This window comes from Equus asinus, chromosome 9, assembly GCF_041296235.1.
Source record: "Equus asinus isolate D_3611 breed Donkey chromosome 9, EquAss-T2T_v2, whole genome shotgun sequence".
NCBI classification, from domain to species: domain Eukaryota; kingdom Metazoa; phylum Chordata; class Mammalia; order Perissodactyla; family Equidae; genus Equus; species Equus asinus.
The window spans coordinates 76,975,971-76,996,259 of NC_091798.1; the positions used below are offsets into that span (position 1 = coordinate 76,975,971).

The following is a 20,289-nucleotide window of genomic DNA, read 5'->3' on the forward strand; positions in this document are numbered from 1 at the left end:
TCTTTTCAAGGAATCAATTTTGGGTTTAGCTTGCTTTTCTTTTTCTAGTTTCCTCAGTTTGAAGGTTAGGGAATTGATTTTAGATCGTTTTTAAAACAGGCATTTGGTCTGCATTTTTATTTTCTTGTGCTATGTTTGTTTGGCTTGGTTATCCTAGAATGAGTTAGGGAGGTTTCTTTCCTGTTTCCTGAGTTTGTGAAATGTTGATATTATTTCATTTTTTTATTTTATAGAATTCACCAGTGAAGCCCTTGGCACTTTGCTTTTCCTTGTGGGAAGATTTTGAATTACTAATTCAATTTCTTTACTTACTTTAAGTCTATTCACTTTCACATTTCTTCTTGAGTCAGTGTTAGTCAATTATGTCCTAAGAATGTGTCCATTTCATCTGTGTGTCTGCTTTGTTGGCATAAAGTTGTTCATTGTGTTACCTTATAATCCTTTCAATTTTTCTATAGTCAGTAGTGATATCTTTTTCATTCATGATTTTGGTAATTTGTGTCTTTTTTCTTTTTTTCTTGATCAATCTAGCTAAGGGTTTACAATTTTGTTGATCTTTTTCAAAGAACCAACTTTTGATTTTATTTTTGCTGGTGCTTTTCTCTTTTCTATTTCATTTATTTCTGCTGTAATCTTTTGTGTTGCCTTTCTTCTCTTGGCTTTGGATATGGTTTGCTCTTTTTTCTAGTGTCCTAAGATCGAATCTTAAGTTATCTATTTGAGACCTTTCTTCTTTTCTGATATGTGTTTAAAGCTATAGATTTCCTTCTAAATACTGCTTTTTATGTATCCCATAAAATGTGACACATTGTGTTTTCACTGTCATTCAGTGAAAAATATTTTCTATTCTGCTATTGATTTCTAATTTAATTCTTTTGTACTTGTGGAATATGCTTTTTATGATCTCATTCCTTTTAAATTTGTTCCGGATTGTTTTATGACCTAGCATATAGTGTATTTTGGAAAATGTTTTTTTAGCGTTTGAAAAAAATGTGTATTCTGCCAACAAGAAATAGTCTATATATGTGAGTAGTCTATATTAGTGGAGTAGTCTATATATGTGAGTTAGGTTGAGTAGGTTGACTATTCAGATCTTCTCTACTCTTGCTGATTTTCTGTTTAATTCTATCAATTGCTGAGAGCAGAGTATTGAACTATCTGTCTATAATTGTCAAATGGTCTATTTCTTCTTTCAATTCTGTCATTTTTTGCTTCGATTTTGGTGCTTTGTTTTAGTGCATATACATTTATAAGTATTATATCTTTCTGATGTATTGACCCTTCTATAATTTAAAAATATCTCGTTTTTCTCAAGTACTGTTTCTTAAAGCCTATTTTGTGTAACATTAGTGCAGTAACTCCAGCTCTGTTACGGTTACTGTTTGTATAGCATGTCTTTTTCCATCCTTTTACTTTTAATCTATTTTTTGTCTTTGAATGTAAGATATGTCTCTTATAGATGACACATGGTTGGATCTTGCTTTTTTATCTAATCTTACAATTTCTGCCTTTTTATTGAGGTGTTTAGACCGTTCACATTTAATGTACTTATTGATATAGTTGGGTTTGCATTTTCCATTTTGCTTTGTTTTTATGTGACTCTTGTCTTTTTTATTCTTCTACCTTGGTTGCCTTCTTTTGTATTAAATAAATATTTTTAGTGTATGCACATTTTAATTCCTAGTGTAACTTTACCTTTTTAAAAGTTATTTTCTTAGTGTTGGCTCTAGAGAATACAATCTACATCTTAATCTATCACAACCAGTTTAATACTAGCTAGTTAATGCCAATTTAATTTTGATATAATATAGAAACTTTGTTTCAGTTTAGTTCTATATCTTCCTCCTCTTTCTGCTATTATCGTCAAATATATTAAATCTCTGTGTTATAAACTAACGAATACATTGTTATATGCAATCTATGTCTTTTAAAGAATTTAATGAAATGAAATGAAATAATATTTTATACAGTCTTTTATATTAACCCACATTTTACCATTTCTTTATTTCTTCCTCCGGACTTAAGTTACCATCCAGTGTCATTTTCTTTCAGCTTGAAGGGTTTCCTTTAGTATTTCTTTAAGACAGGTCTACTAGCAACAAATTCTCAATTTTCATTTCATCTTCAGTTTTAAAAGTGATAGCTGTATTTTGCCTTCCATTTAAAAGATAGTTATTCTTTTTTTTTTTTTAAAGATTTTATTTTTTCCTTTTTCTCCCCAAAGCCCCCCAGTACATAGTTGTATATTCTTTGTTGTGGGTCCTTCTAGTTGTGGCATGTGGGACGCTGCCTCAGCGTGGTTTGATGAGCAGTGTCATGTCCGCGCCCAGGATTGGAACCAACGAAACACTGGGCCGCCTGCAGCGGAGCGCGCTAACTTAACCACTCGGCCACGGGGCCAGCCCCAAAAGATAGTTATTCTTGATGTAGAAATTTGGTGGACAATTTGTTCTTTCAGCACTTTGAATTTCTCATTCCACTGATTTCTGACCTCCATTGTTTCATTGATGCTCACCTGTGTGTGATGAGTTAGTTTTCTCTTGCTGCTTTTAAGATTTTCTCTTTGTCTTTGTCCTTCAGTAGTTTGATTATGTTATGTCTAGATATCAGTCTCTTTATATTTGTCCTACTTGGGGTTCATTGAACTTCTTTGATGCATAGATTAATGTTTTTCATCAAATTTGGTATGTTTTTGTTCCTTATTTCTTCATGTGTTTTTTTCTATCCCTTATCCCTCATTTTAAAAAATTCTTTTTTCTCTCTGTTCTTCAGATTGGGTAATTTATATTCATCTATCTTAAATTCACTGATTCTTTCCTCAGGTCATCTTAAATCTGTTGTCAAGTCCCTCTAGTGAATTTTCATTTATTGTACTTTTCAACTCCCAAATTTCCATTTGGTTCTTTCAAAAAACTTCTGTCTCCTTATTGAGAATTTCTATTTTTTATTCATTGTTGTCCTACTTTCCTTTTATTCTTTAAATATGGTCACCTTTGGTTCTTTAAATGTATTTATACCAGTTGCTTTGAAGTCTTTGTTTAAATCCAACATCTAGGGACACTCAGACAGTTCTATTGACTGCTTTTTCCTATGTCCTTGCATGTCTCGTAATTTCTTGTTGAAAACTGGATATTTTAGATCATATATTATAGCAACTCTGGATTCTGATTTTTTTCTCCCTGAAGGTGGTGGTGGTTGCTTTGTTTATTTGCTTGTTTCTTTTTTTAGTAATTTGCCTAAGCTAAATGAGTAACATCTGTCTCCCCTGTGATGGTGTAGCCACTGATGTATCTGTTTTTTGTTTTTTTTAAGATTCTTGTTGTGAGTTTTACATTTGACTTCTTTCAACTTGCCCCATTGTGTAGCTTAAATGATAAGCCGATGATTGGACACTGGTTGTGCTTAAACACTTCAAGTCAATAAGTTGTCGTCTGTTCATGGATCTCTGTATTAATAGAGGAATGCGTTTGATGAGGAATTTTTTACACTATTTTCAAGTGCGCCCTGCTTTTGCTTTCTGCTGGGCTCTTTCATACTTCCTCTCTATACGTGATCATTCAGCTTCAGGAATGTGTGGCTGGCTTTGTGACTCTCTGGTCTCCATTGCATATACTTTCAGTCTTAACCAAGAATACATTTGCCCCAGTTATGACTATGACCCTGGACTTATAGAGCTGTTGCCTCTCCTTGCTTGCCTACTTCTAAGATCATCTCTTCCACTGAAACACTGCCAGGCATGGGCATCACCTACCACTCAGGCTCAAGTGAGCCCCCTTTGACCACAGCAGAGATGTTTCCAGTCCTAATGCTCTTCTCCACCCTAGGAGAACCTCTGTACTGACTGAGTTGTGGTTGATGGTGATAAGAGTAGCTCCAAGTCAGAATGCCACAGGGTCCTAGTGTTCTTACCTAAAGATTAGCAGTTTTTCAAATATAAATGCTTCTCAAATTGTTATATTCCTTTGGTCAATTTCTAGAGCACTGATGTGGTTGTATTTGTCAGTTTTGTCTAGCTCTATTGTTTCTTTTTTAAGAATATTTGCTGATTGCATTCAGCCATAGCTAGAAATTTTGCTTCTGGTCGTGTATTATGTATACATTTATTTCTTTACTCACTTAGAATGATGGAAAATTTACATGTTCTATTAATTGATTTATCTCTGTTTTCTTTGGGGTAAATTGTTGTTTTACACTGATCTCAAATGTGAAAAAGATGATGTTCTTCATATGCCCAGTGGGTCTTGGCTGTGCATTCGTGTTGGAAGAGAGAAAATCAAAAAGCTGCCTGCAAACTGTATTTGGATGGCACTGATTGACTGGTACAGTTTGCTTTAGAGTAAATAGCTGGGGAACCATGAGTATGCAGGAAGTCAGCTTAAGACCAGAATGAGGCCAACTTTTCTTTGGGGCACCCATACTCATGCTACCTTTCTTAGTTCTCTAGACAGTTAATTTCTTTAAACACAATGCTTCTCCCATTTCGTATTTTTTTTTCTTACTCGCAGTCAGATATTTAACTACAGACAAGAGAAACACAAAGCAGTTGCTTGCATAAAAAGGTAGGGGAGGGAGATTTAGTGTTTCTTGGACAGACCTTCAGTTGATTGCATATTTTAGCTTCACTTCTTACTCCACAGTTCTGCCAGAGATATCAGGTCATTTCTTTAACTGCAGCATTCTCTGCACGCATTCTAGAGTTTGGCTTCTCCCACTCTGTTTCTTCCATGAATGCTCTTTCATCTGTCTTACCTTGTACAGATTTGTAGCCATGCTTTCTCAGTCTCTTCATTGTTATGAGTTCGATGAATAAATGAAAAGCCACAGGATTTATTGGAGTATATGAAGAAGCCATTTGGCTTAAAACTAATTTGGCCTGATCTTGTTTTTCCGGAAGGGCCTGACATGGCCTGTTGAGCATGCATTGCCCATCTGCTTTAAACGTTTACAGTGTTCCAAAGCCAAGAATGATGCCCTTAAAGATAGCAATGTTGCCTTTCCCAGCGTTTCTTTAAGGATAAGCATTTCTTCCCAGAAACTAAGGATTAATTACTGACCTGCTTTAACTCATCTCGTGACCACTAACCTGCTGACCACCAACTTGTTGTGCTCACCTTGTGACCACTGATCTGCTATGCTAGCTGAGCATCTCTTGGCAGTAGTAAAAGAGATATTCCTGTCACATGTGATATATGCTCTTTGTTCCAAGGTGGTATATAATGACTCTGTATACCCCACTTCTTTGGAGAGCTTCATTCCTTTTTGGAAAAGTTCTCCTGGGCTAGTCCTTCAATTGGCTCATAATAAACTCACCACAATTTTTATGTTTAGATTGATTATTGATTATTTGCGTTGACAGGTTTGCATCCTCTCCCTATCTTCAGCACACATCTTTATTATCTTTTTAACGAGATCTCTGGAGGGAGAGGGGGAAAATATACACTGATTGATCTTCCTAACCAAAAATTTAGTGCACGTATTTTTAAATGGTTGCAATGTAATATGTATATGCTCTTTTGGGTCTTGTTTTCACCTCTCCATTTAAGCATTTTCTACATTGCTATATTTCTTCGTAAATATGATTTGTAATGGATTATGAACACATTTTTAAAGAGACAGTTTGTTGTGTTTTTATCATTGTTATAATGGTTATTATTATTTTAGTTACTGCCACCTTCTCTTCCTTTACCCATTCCTCCATCCCACCATCATGCACATTTACCTTTCTTCAGGTAACCAATGTTAATAACATTGACAGTTTCTGAAACAGTTAAGTCTCAGTTTTTTTCTTTTGGTCAAACAGATTGGCTGAAAGCTATCAAGAAGGGCAGTTCGCCCCAGAGCAGGCTGACATTGTCATCAAGAAAGCAATTTCAGTTATTTATGGGTTTTCCAAGAAATCTTGTGATTTCAGCTATGGAGTATAGGTGATGTGTTGTATCTCTGTAATGGCTTCCTAGCGCTGGCATCTCCGTCTTAGTTCTTAGATAGAACTGAACCATTTCCCCTATTGTAATTCCTCTATTTCCCCTTTTGTTCAGATTCAGTTCCCAGAGTAGCCAAGTTATCCATGAGAATTTTTGTCTGTTTCTTACTGGAAGTCAACTTGGGATAATGGATGTTAGTAAAATTGAACTGCTTGTATATCAGACACCAAAGAAAGGCAAGAAGTATGAAGATAATCAATAAATATCAAAAGAAACATTTGTATCCTTCTTCATATCAGCTTTTTAGTCAACGTAGGCCTAATCAATAGGTCAGTTTGGCTGATTATGGATAACAAAATAGTCTTTTCTATTAAATGATACATTTATTGTTTAACTTTTTTTCCTTTTCTTTTAGTAAGACAAGATAAAGAAAGTTTGAGAATATAGATTTTTGGAATTAAGAAGTAAAGCTCATTGTTTGTACATGATACAAAGCTACAGAAAAAAAATAATAAGACTTTAGCAAATATCCTAGATAAAAAATCAATATACAAAAATTATACAAATACATACATATATAAACAAAAAATGAAAAAGTTTTTGCAGAGAGATATTATTTACACTAACATTCAAAATATGAAGTGGCTAGGAATACATCTAACAAGATGTGCAGAACTCCCGTGGGGAAAATAGTAAAGCATTATTGTGTGACAATAAGACCTCAATAAGGGGAATGATATACAATTCATGTGGCTTGGAAAACTCTACGTTTTACAGATGCCCAATTTGATCAATGCAATTTCAATCAAATTCCTGTTTGTTTTGGTGAGGAGGGGAGAATACTTGACAGACGCTTCTAAAACGATATGGAAAGAGAAGGGCCAACAGCCAAGAATAACAACAGTGTACTTTGGTGCAGGGAAAGACAATAGACTAGTGGAAGCTTGCTAGTGAAAGTGTAGTCCATTACCTGGGAGCTTGTTAGAAATACAGACTCTCAGGCCCCAGCCCCAGATCAACTGAATCAGAATCTATTTTAACAAGATAACCTGGAAGAGTGGGAAAAGATGGTGTAATAAAATATTCTGGGACAACGGGTAACCAAACAGGAAAAAAGGAATTCTCTTGAAACCTTACTCTCTATGATCTACATTTCTTTAGGGACATTTGAAAAATCAATGAAAATAAGAAGAATGTTTTGAATATGCATTTTCCCACGTGCCTCTGCTATTCCTGTGCCTGTAATTTATGGATCATCTTGTTAATAAGCTTTTCTTAGGGACCCAACTTCAGCATGTATTTATGTATTTCCAGCATCTCTTGGTGAAAGCCTGTATGTCATAACTTAATGGTAGTACTGTCACTACCAGTGTAGACATCTAAGGTTGTGACTATGCCCCCTCCATTGTGGCAGTGATAAAATTTGATCTAATTATTTTATAGGTGCATTTTGTGTATTTCGGAAATAACTCTGCTGAAGATACTAAAAAAAGGGCAGCTTTACTGACAACTCAGAAGGAAACAATTTTCTACCTACTTAGGATTAGAAGACCAGCTCATTCTTAGAGTCTTCTGAAACAAAATTAGGTAAGAAATGTTTTTCTTCATATTTTGAATAATTTGTACTCTGCCTACTCAGTTTCCTTGAAGACTTCTATAATTGTATTCCTTGGGCATCTAAGAGAAATACAGTTAGCACTTTCCTTTCGGAAGTTAGTGTGCCAGCCAGCTGTCAGCCTTATGATGTACCTATCTCCAATGTCAGGGGAAACACAATTCAATTTTAAACTAAGTCTTCTGCACAACAGTGCAGCAGGGCTGCCAGCATCTCTCTTTATGTTCCTTTCTTTGAAATTCTCCCTTCTACCAAAATAGTATGGTTTTATTTTTAAATCCTTTGTGTGGGATGCAACCACCACTAACTTTACTTGTCTGTAGTTAAAAATCAATGAACTGAATGAAATAATCCATAAGTATTTCTGCTACCCTTTCTCAATTCTAGAAAATAAAGTACCACTGCCTGTTTAACTTATGACTTGTCTAAACATGTTGAAAGCATTGACTATAAGGCATAACATTCAGACTCTGAAAGGGAACTGTGACAAGTTCAGTCAAAAGGGAAAAGAAGAATAATTTATAAAAGGCGCTGCAGATAATGATGGCAGCCAGTTATTTTAAAATGCATCCATCTCACCTTTTAATGAATTAGATTTGTCAACAGCAAATGTTTTATGCACTACTTCTAATAAAAGTGGCACGCTAGGAATACAGTGCTTTGAGGTTGGCTTCTTCAAAGCTTTAGGAGTATCTTCAATTCAAAGATATTTTTTAAATAATAGATATTAAAAAACTATATTTAAATAATATTGAGGTTGTGACACAAACACCAAATGACAAAATTCAGGAGTTTCAAAGCAGAGGCTGACATGCCATCACTATTTCACATAGTAACTGGTTTTTAAATTAGGAGTGTAGCAGACTGATTTGGGGATTCTGTGTCAGTTTAACTTTAAATTCTCTTATTGTTTTGGTTGGTGTCACAACCTTAATGTCGGCTTTTCAAATAGGTTTCTACATTTCCTTTGGTTTGGGGTCATTAAAAAATGCATATGATACATCTAAGAGGCATAAATAGGTCACACTGAAGGGGAATTCCTTGCTTCTCTGCTGTTGAGAGACAGCTAATACCTGCCTTGTAAGTGGAAGAAGTTAGCTGAGACAGTTCAGTAAATTTGTTTTTCAGGAATTTGATTCTGACCAGTATGAACCCAAATAGCAAGATATGATGTTGATATAATCCTGTTCACACTCTATTCTTCTTGTATTTCTAATCCTAAGTATTTGATCTTGTTGGTTATCACCTCTATAGATATTAAGAATCACAATTCCCACAATTGATATTTTTTTCACCAAAAGTACAAGTTAAACCTGATAATTATTTTATTTGAGGAATCCTTATTCGATATAGTTGAGAATGGGTAAACCCTGCCTTAAAAACTTCCATATGGCACTCGTTTAAGCACTTTTATGCAGGTTTGTTTTAGGGTAAAATCTTGTTTTTTAAAGAAATACTTGATATAGAAAGTAACATGTAAAGTAAAATCTGATATGTTGTGTTGTGTGTTAAAAAAAACTTCTAGTACCACACTGGACGTTAAAGCAGCAGCCAGGAGCATTCTGCAGGGAAAGAGAGAAATAGAAGAGAGGAGGGAGCGAATAATCTACTCCCCCAAATTCCTCCTCTTTCATTGATTATTATCCGTCATGATCTTACACAGCAGGTCTGCACTGCCTATGCTGGATCTAGTTTTAATTTAGAAAAATAAATATGTTAGAATCTGTCTCATAGTTGTCATTTTCATCACCTGTGTTAGAGAAATAAAAGATGAAGAGAGAAGCAAATTATTTATTGATCTTTTCTTGCTGACTCATAAAGATATTGACCAACCCAAAACACTTTATAGCTCTCATCTCCTCCTTAACTGAACTAGTAGGTTTTACCCTTCCTGGTTTTTATCAATGACTGGACGAATATTAATCTTTCTTTTCTGTTGTACTCCATTCCATTCCTTCTATCTCTTTATTTTTTAAGCGGTGTTGAATTTGAGAAATTTCTGATAGTTTTCATTTGGGACGATGCCATGAAATTTTATCTTCATTTCTGGGCCTGACTTGACCTTTCCTGCCCTCTGCACCCTCCCATATCACATCATTATTAAGCATCACAGTTCTGACAAATAATGTTTTTTTCTAAGCCCTAGTCCTCAGTAGCAAGAGCTAATTATGCTGCATTGTGTAGTGGTTTGAAAATGTGTACAGTTGTCTGTGAAGGTTTTGGCTAAATCTTCCAACCTCATTTAAACTATATTAGTGCCTTTGAACAACTTTTTTAAATCAGTATTATTGTTCATACTAATACTAATTCTGATTTCTATCTGATAAAAATGAAATTTTTTAAACAAAAATGGCTGTTTCTAAATTCAGAGGAAGCTATTCAAATAAATGAATTGGAATTCAGTCTATACCTGCAATATAAAAACGTTTTCTGGCGGAGAAACAAAATATTCTCTTTAAATATTATAGGCTAAGCCAACTTCATGCAAATTCATTTAGAGCAGTTTTAGATTTATGTATTTAATAAAGCTGGCTAGTGGATCTAACTTATATATTTAATACCCTTCACTATACAGTGATGTTCTAGTGACTGCCTGGAAAAGAAGGAGGAAATTTTATTTAGTGTTCCTGCTACATCAGTCAATTCTATAAATGGCTTTCTAATGGGATACACTGTATGCTTTTAATAGTTTCTGTATATTAAGTGATAATATTTGTTGAGTGCTTTTTATATGCCAGTGATTGTTCTAAGTACTTTCCATGGATGATCTCATATAATCCTCATAGCAACCCTTGAATGATCTCACTATTTTACAGATGGGATAGAGGCACACAGGAGAAGGTTACAGAACTAGTAAGGAGCAGAGCTGGGATTCAAACATAAGCAGTGTAATTCCAGAGCTCACACTCTAAGCCCCTGCTTCTCAAAATGTGGTCCTCAGGCCAGCAATATCACTATGACCTTGGAATTGTTAGAAATACAGAATCTCAGGCCCCACCCCAGACCTCCTGAAAATCTGCATTTTTTCATGAGAGTCTTAGGTTTATTGGTACAGTAAAATTTGAGAAGCACAGCTCTAAACCACTATGCTATCTGCCCTTATATGCTGAATTAAGTATTTTTACAAAGTAGATTTCTATTTTTACGTATAATGTGATACTGAATTCCCATCTTTATGCTATTTTATGCTATTTTTGGGTATTCCTATCATGTATAAAGTGCATTATAATGAGATCTAGTAACTAAACATGAGCAGGGATCCAAGGTAGACCCAGGTTGTCTTGAAATCAGTTGTATATAGAAAAGAAGGAAAAAAAATATCCCAGAGTATAAACAAAAAGACTTTCTCTCTATGGTGGCAGCTAACTATTTCCGCATCTGAGACTTTCTTACAGTCACAGTGTAGCACACTGCCTTTGAGTACAGACTCTGGAGACAGGCTACCCGGTGTGAATCTCAGCTCCTATTTCTAGCTGTGGGACCTCAGGAAAGTTAAACAGCTCTCTGCACCTCAGCTACATCATCCAGGAAATGAGGTCTAAAATGGTACTTACTTTCACAGAATTGTTGTGAAGATGCAATGAGTTAATCCATGTAAAGGATTTAGAACCAGGCCTGATATCAAGTAAGTGAATAAATGTTAGCTATTGTAGTTTTTGTTCTTGTTGTTAGATATGATTCTCATCTTAGAATGGAATCGATTCACATCTTATATTTCTTGGTTATCAATTGGTAGTAAATTGACAAATATTTTTGTTAGCAGAGCTTACTCCATAAAGGGATATCTTTGCTGTTAGAGTCTGAATCACAAACTTCAGTTTTTGTGTTTTTTGAAAACCATCTCCCTGTGGCAATTCCTGCCTGAATTATGCTAAATGCCACTTGATTGTGGTACCTAACCAGTTAAGTTCAGTGAAATCAGTTCAAAATCAAAATGAAATGTGTTAACAGTCTATTGAATTTTTAAATATATGTACTTTTAAATCGAATAAAGATAATGAGAATTGTAAGCCCATTTGACCAACCACTTGCATAAGTAATGTATGAAAAAATTAGATGGATGAAGAATGTTTGTTTAAAGGCAGAATGCTCCGGAAGCTTATTTCCTTCTGGGTGAACTTAATTCTGAAATTAATCATGGTAGTTTTAAGGGGAATAACGGTTTGCTGTACAAGTACTCATGTGCAAGTACTCACTTAACAACTTTTCAAGAATGCATCCAATGTTGGAAGTGAGATTGCATGTTCCTGGAAAGTACCAATTTGAAAGCTGATTTGTGAAAGGCACTGGGATAAAAATACTTGGTGAAAAGAATGCCCTGAGAAACGTAAAAATTGTCAGTTCCAGGACCCACATCCAGAGAGTTCAGTTCACTAGGCCTGGGATGAAGCCCAGGTATTTGAATTTTTAACAGATGGCTGGGGTAATTCTGCTTAAATTGGTTTTGGACTACACTTTGAGAAATACTGCAGTAGAGGCAAAGACATACGTTGAAAAAAAGCTTTTGTTGACTACCCATTCCTTGTCCTCTTTGATACCGTTTTTTCCCATCCTCTGATCCCATTTTCTTTGTCCTCTTTGGCCTTTCTCCTATATACTGTCTGTGGTCTCCATGCCAATCCATAATTTTTTGCTTTTCTTTTTTTCACCCTTTCTCAAAGAACATCTCTTCTGGATTCATCAGTCGTATCTTTGCAGATGGTTCTACAAAATTATCACAAATATCTCTTTAATCAAAAACCTCTAAGCCAAAATACAGGTGCTGAAATCAATTTACAGGCTATGGCCAGCATTAAAAAAGAAAAGAAGAAGAAAGGAAAAGGAATAGGATAGAGTAGAATAGAAAATAGCAAAGCAAGTATTAGGGGTAAGTAATATTTCATGAAGCTTTTGTTTAAGACGTGTGTGTACACATACACATAGATTGAAATGCATTTTTTTGACCTGTGGATCATACTCCAAATCATTTTTTTTTTTTTTTTGAGGCAGGTCAGTCTGAGCTAACATCTGCTGCCTATCCTCTTTTTGCTGAGGAAGACTGGCCCTGAGCTAACATCCGTGCCCATCTTCCTCTACTTTATATGTGGGATGCCTGCCACAGCATGGCTTGCCAAACAGTGCCATGTCTTTCTGCACCCGGGATCCGAACTGGTGAACCCCGGGCCACTGAAGCAGAACGTGTGCACTTAACTGCTGTGCCACTGGGCCGTCCCGAAAAAATTTGAAAGATACTGTGAGGCTTAGTCTCCAGAACTTGAGTGTGACATTAAGAGCACTATGCTTTCTTATGTATTCCCCTCAGATATCTCCTCCATCTCTGTTCTGAACATTTCCATTTGTATAATCAACTCAAAATCATCATGTGTAAAACTGAATTTACCATGCTTTCTTATCACATTTTCCCTCTAAATTTTTAAAATCTATTTTTAAACTACCATTCTGTCATCCAGTTTAAAATTTCAGAATTTCCTTTGTAATAATTTAGCGCTTACTACATAAACTTCACTACAACCTCAACTCACTACCCTGGCCTATCCTTGAGCCCTAACCAGCAGAAAATCTTGTAGGCAACTATAGGAGTTACCCACTCCTTAGCCAGCTTTGTGAAGGCTAGCATGGACAATGCACTGCATGGTATCTATGACTGCCTTCAGCAAGACCAAATAACCTTTGACAACAAGCATGCCCTGTTCTGTGTGATACCCACCTCTTTATCGTACTGTATGACTGCCATTACTGTCATAATTGGGCTTTTCTTGCACTGATTTTTATTGCCCAAGAAGACCCACACCGTGGCTTTTACCCTTTGCTAGTTTCTAATGACATATCCACAAGTTTTCATTCTCTTAACATGACTTTATAATTTTCACATTGTCCTGTTTGGTTTCTCTGAAGTCTTGGGTCTAAAGTCGAAGCTTGTTGATGCCTGGGACGTGTAACATCTGCCTAGTTTTCTCTCAGCTGTAATTGTCTACCTCACTCCGCAGCCCCAAGCTAGCTGTTCATACCCTGGAAATTCATTTCAAAAACTGCCTTTCCTTTTCTCATGGCCACATCATCTTCCTTTTTATCATCAGCCTCATCTGGATTAATTCACTATCCTTCTAATTGATCTTCCTGCTTCCTGCTTCACCACACCAAACCATCTTAACACCCCATTTGATCAATCTTTGTAAAACACTAGTCGTGTACTGCCTTAGTAAAACATTCCAAGACTTCCTGTTTTGTACAGGATAAAGTCCAAATATTTTCTTCCCGGAGGAAAAAAGATCTTAGCATACCTGTCCAGCCATAGCATACCTCTTCAATTTATCTTACTATTTTTATCCATGAATTTTCTGCTCTGGTTCCCCAGAACTGTCCCATTTTTGCTCCAGGGATGGTCTCATCATTTTAATTACCAGAGTCCCCTGTTAGTGGTGCTTCATGAATCTGGAGCAGGTGGCTGTGGCTGGGATTTAGGAGTGGTATCCCAGTACATACAAAGAAACCTCAAGTTGAGGACCTAATTACGCTTTGGCAATAAGAAGTTAGTAAGAGCTTAGGTTGTGGAGGAGGAGGGAAATAAGCAAGAGACAAACTCATTATTTACTTCTTAAGTTGCTGTCTGGCTGAGGCTTCTTATATTCTCCCTTCAGTAATTATTGGGTCATTCCCAGAACTGGAGAGCACTTGAACCTATATATAGTGAGAGATTAAATGCCTCCAAGTGTGAGTCCTGCGAGGCTATAGATTTTGGAAGATCGCTGAGTTCCCACTTTTAGAAATGCCTTTATCTTCCTTTTTCTTAGTAGCCTGGCTTCGCTATCTCCGTCTTCCCGTAGGGAACTTCCCATTGTGGGACTTCTAGATCATTTGTTACTTGTACCACTCAGTTGATACTAAATTAGCTAATGCTTTCTCATATTTTTTGTATTTTTTTGTTTATTTCTTTTTGCTTCTCATGTGTCAAAAGTAAGACATACTCATTATAATAACTTCAAAAAAAATAGAAAATTATAAAGAGTAAAAATTCTCTTTTCCTCTGTCCCTTTTTAGTTCCACCACCTACAGATTAGCACTGTTAATAGTTTGTTGACTATCCTTCCTGATTCTTTGGGATGGTTTGTTTGTTTTTTTGAAAGTATTATACTGTGTCACACTGTATATGTAGTTCTATAACTTAACTTTTTTAAATGAAATAATACAGCATTCTGGAAATCTTTCCATGTCATGCCATACAGAGCTAGAGTCTCTTTTTATAGGTACATAAGTTCCATTTTGTATATGTGATAGTGTTACTTAAATTACATATACCGACATCACATTGTATACTTGCTTTGCCCAAGATAGTTCCATTTTATGCCTTTTATCTCAGTATTTCATCTGGTTTAGCTTTTGTCTAAGATTTTTCATTTTCGAATGAAGTATTGTTTAATTGTTGCATGTAAAGAAACCAGGATAGGTTTAGGTAGACCTACATTTTGTACTTCTGCCTTCTGACATGATCTCATGTGAGATGCCAGTGCAGTGAACAGAATTCTCACTTTAACGTATGGTTAAATTGGCGATAACCATTTCTCTTTTCAGATCTTTTACAGAAGTAATGTGAACCAACACATCTTTTCTCAGGACAGCATGAAGGGTGCTTGCTGTTAAAGTGAATGCACTCTGGCATGAGCAGTTAGGTATAGCTAACTTCTTCAGATCTTGGGTGATGGTGGCAGAAGTATTTGATGCTGCTACCCTTGCTGGACACTTGCTGTGTCAGCCAATTGTGTGGGGCACATGCCCTGGCCTGTGGATTGCATAATGTTTCCCAGACTTTATTTATTCTTGCCATAGAGTGAATACAGTCTGAACTCTTTGCTACAAGGCTTTTATCATGTATCATATGGTGTAAACCTACAACTACTTATTTATTTTATTGTTGGGTAACACATTTCTTTTTTATAATAACCTTTTTGGTGACAGCAATTTAAAAAAAGCAGGAGTGCACATTTAACAATGAGTTCTGAATTTCCTTTGACTTGCTTCTGAAAAGAATTAATGTGTAACTCATACTATGGGAGAAGTGATGACATCATTGACTAAATGATAACAAGAAGATACGAATTTTCTAAAGAAGTATCCACATCTGTTGCATACAGTTATTTTAAGACTGTGCCTGAAAATACTACATTTTAATACTTAACTGCAGAAGGTGCATTTGTGTACCACTGTGAAATATGACTTTTCCTTTAGAGCCAGTCACTGTTCTAAATTTTTTTCCTCATTTTCAGTTTCAAGTCTTCTTGTGCATGTATGAAAGGTGAAACAATAGTTATTAATGTATTGTCTCCATTAAAAGAACTTTACCAACAATTATAAGGTGCCAGTTTTACAACAGTATAGTTGGATATTTCTAATAAAAAAATCAGTTAATTCCAATAATGATTCAAGTTTCTCCTCTAATTTATGGAATCAAAGTAAAACATGTAGAAGTTCATTCTGTCAAAGGTGAAACACTTGACATTATTGTGAATACTACTGTAAATTTAATTACAAAATGCAACATAAAAGATAAAATTATTTGGTCTTGGTGATATTAAAAATATGTTCTGGTGGAACATAACATCATAAAAATTTTTAAATAAATTTAGAACCTGTGAAGAGAACAAGACTTGGAATATCTTTTGATGCACATGCTAATTCATAATCACATCCAAAAATTCTGCAAAATCTACCTGTCTAAATAGAAGATGTAGGAGTGATATCAATATCATGGCAGAGTGAACTTGCCCAGGACTCTCTCCCCTCCAACATTCAACAAAAAGGGAGAGCCATACTCCAAAGAAGACATCTTAACAACACAAAAACCTAGGAGAGACATGCAGCCACATGACAGAGGGCAGAGAGGCTGGAGCCCCGCTTGGTGGAGCTGGAACAGGATAAGAGAGAATCGCTCCCTCCCCTAAAGACTGCAGTCACTGCCGTGGCAGGATCTGTGAGGGAAGGAGTGGGAGTGGGGTCACTCATTCTCCGGATCACCCAAGACTCACACAGGTCCTTGCAGCCTAGAGGGAAGCCCTCTAACAGGGCGAAAGCTTCCGTATGGGGTACCTCATCAAGCCAAGACCCCAGGAAAGCAGATAGCGAGAGCTGATTGAGAAATCCCAGAGTGCACGCAGGAGAAAGTGCCCCTCCCCCCACCCGCCTTGGACTGCACCTGGGATCTCAGCTGAAGGCGGAGGGCTCAGAATACATGGCTCTCAACCCCCACCCAGTGCCAATAGGCTGTACCTGCAACCAAATAATATCAGAATGAGAAAGAGCTGACCTTCCAACATCAGACACAACATCAAATCTCCAGACCAGAGAGGAAACAATAAGCACCCAGAACTCAGTCCTGAGGACACAGAAATATATAAGCTAAATGACAATGAATTCAAAATAGCTATCATCAAAAAACTCAACAAGTTAAAAGAGAATATAGAGAAACAATTCAACAAGTTCAGGAGCTACTTCACAGAAGAGATTGAAGTTATAAAGAAGAATCCATCAGAAATATTAGAGATAAAAGACACAATGGAAGAGATAAAACAAAGTATGGATTCCCTGAATGCTCGTGTGGACATGATAGAGGAACAAATCAGCATAATCAAAGATAGACAAGATGAAATGCTCCAGACAGAGGAGGAGAGAGAACTAAGACTAAAAAGAAATGAAGAAAGTCTCCGAGAAATATCCGACTCAATAGGTATGCCAAAAGGTGAAGAGGAGAATGGAGCAGAAAGCATGTTCAAAGAAATAATAGCAGAGAACTTCCCAAATCTAGGGAAAGAGAGGGAAATATGGGTAGAAGAAACTTCCAGATCTCCTAGATTTGTGAATGTAAAAAGACCTACTGCAAGGCATGTAGTAGTAAAACTGGCAAAAATGAATGACAAAGAAAGAATACTCAGGGCAGCAAGGCAGAAGAAAATAACCTACAAAGGTACCCATATCAGGCTTTCAGCAGATTTCTCTGTAGAAACCTTACAAGCTAGGAGAGAATGGAACGACGTATTCAAAACCTTAAAAAACAAGAATCTTCAGCCAAGAATACTCTATCCAGCAAAAATATCCTTCAGATATGAGGGAGAAATTAAAGCTTTCCCAGACAAAGAAAAGCTAAGGGACTTTGTATCCACAAGACCCCCCCCCCCCCCCACACACACACAGGAATCCTCAAGAAGGCCCTCAGCTGAAAAAAAGAAAAAAAAGGAGAAAGGGTCAAAAAACACAGAGTAAGGAGATAAATAGGTAGACAGAATCAGAATAGGATAGTAAATATTCAACTATAGCATTAGGCTAAAGGAAAGGAAAACACCAAAAACAAAGACAATCTTGTCACTTTAACCACAAACTCGTAACACAAATTAGAATAAGATATGAGAAAAACAACTTGGGAGGGGAGGAGGAAAGGGACTGAATCAGTTTAGACTAAGGAAATAAGAGGCCATCAGAAAATGGGCTATATTATGCACAAGATTCTGAATACAAACCTCAGGGTAACCACTAAACAAAAAAGCAGAACAGAGACACAAAATAAATAAGGAAAAAACAAAAAAACACATCATTAAAAAAAGCTACATAATTCAATGGGTAGACCAAAACACACAGGACGAGAAACAAAGGAAATACAGGAAAACTGGAAAACGAGTGCTATAATGACAGCATTAAGCCCTCATACATCAATAATCACCCTAAATGTAAATGGATTGAATTCTCCAGTAAAAAGATACAGTGTGGCAAGATGGATTAAAGAACAAGACCCAACAATTTGCTACCACCAGGAAACAGCTCTCAGCTCCAATGACAAACACAGGCTCAGAGGGAAGGGGTGGAAGACGATACTCCAAGCTAATGGCAAACAAAAGAAAGCAAGTGTCTAACTGGGAAAAAATATTTGCAAGTCATATATCTGACAAAGGCTTAATATCCATAATATATAAAGAACTCTCGCAACTCAACAACAAAACATCAAACAACCCAATCAAAAAATGGGCTGCAGAAATGAACAGACATTTCTCCAAAGAAGATATGCTGATGGCCAATAGGCACATGAAAAGATGCTCATCATCGCTGATCATCAGGGAAATGCAAATCAAAACTACACTAAGATATCACCTTACAACCTGTTAGAATGACAAAAATATCTAAAACTAATAGCAACAAATGTTGGAGAGGTTGCAGAGAAAAAGGAACCCTCATACGCTGTTGGTGGGAATGCAAACTGGTGCAGCCACTATGGAAAACAGCATGGAGATTCCTCAAAAAACTAAAAATAGAACTACCATACCATCCAGCCATCCCACTACTGGGTATTTATCCAAAGAACTTGAAGTCAGCAATCCCAAAAGTCCTATGCACCCCAATGTTTATTGCAGCACTGTTTACAATAGCCAAAACGTGGAAGCAACCTAAGTGTCCAGCAACAGACGAATGGATAAAGAAGATGTGGTACATATATACAATGGAATACTACTCAGCTGCAAAACAGAACAAAATCATTCCATTTGCAATAACATGGATGGACCTTGAGAGAATTATGTTAAGTGAAATAAGCCAGCGAGAGAAAGATAATCTGTGTATGACTCCACTCATATGAGGAATTTAAAATTATGGACTAAGAACAGTTTAGTGGATACCAGGGAAAAGGTGGGGTGGGGGGTGGGCACAAAGGGTGAAGTGGTGCACCTACAACATGACTGACAAACATTAATGTACAATTGAAATTTCACAAGATTGTAACCTATCAATAACTCAATAAAAAAAAAAAGAAAGCAAGTGTCACAATATTTATATCAGACAAAATAGACTTCAAGATAAGACAGGTAAAGAGAGACAAAGAAGGGAGTATATAATGATCAAAGGGACACTCCATCAAGAAGAAATAATGCTTACAAATATCTATGCACCCAACACAGGAGCACCAAAGTTCATAAAGGAACTATTAACAAGCCTAAAAGAAGATATTAAAAGTAACACAATAATAGTAGGGGGCCTAAACACCCCACTCACATCATTGGACAGATCATCCAGACAGAAAATCAACAAGGAAACAGTGAAATTAAATGAAAAGCTAAAATAGTTGGACTTAGACATATATAGAACACTCCATCCAACAACAGCAGTATACACATTCTTCTCAAGTGCACACGGAACATTCTCAAGGATAGACCGTATGTTGGGAAACAAGGCAAGCCTCAATAAATTTCAAAAAATTGAAATAATAACAAGCATCTTTTCCAATCATAATGCTATAAAGCTAGAAATTAATTACAAGAAAAAAGCTGAGAAAGGGACAAAGATGTGCAGACAAAACGACATGCTATTGAACAAGCAATGGATCATTGAAGAAGTTAAAGGAGAAATCAAAAAATATCTGGACACAAAGGAAAGTGATAACATACCATACCAACTCATATGGGATGCGGCAAAAGCCATATTAAGAGGGAAATTAATCACAGTACAGGCACACCTTAACAAACAAGAAAAATCCCAAATAAGCAATCTCAAATTACATCTAACTGAATTAGAAAAAGAACAAACAAAGCCCAAAGTCAGCAAAAGGATAGACATAATAAAAGTCAGAGCGGAAATAAATGCTATTGAAACAAGGCAGTAGAAAGGATCAACGAAACAAAGAGCTCATTCTTTGAGAAGATAGATAAAGTTGACAAACCCCTAGCCAGACTTACAAAGAAAAAAAAGAGAGAAAGCTCAGATAAACAAAATCAGAAAGGA

General features: G+C 36.2%; 1 protein-coding gene across 9 annotated transcripts in view; it reads left to right on the forward strand.

Moving 5' to 3' along the window:
- Nucleotides 1-20,289, forward strand: part of KIAA0825 (KIAA0825 ortholog) — a 373,989-nt gene that overhangs the window by 12,648 nt on the left and 341,052 nt on the right. For all 9 annotated transcript variants that reach the window (XR_011505937.1, XM_070517755.1, XM_070517756.1 and 6 more), the window contains exon 2: nucleotides 7,368-7,511. The gene's annotated coding sequence lies outside the window, so the exon portion shown is untranslated. The remainder of the gene's footprint in view (nucleotides 1-7,367; nucleotides 7,512-20,289) is intronic.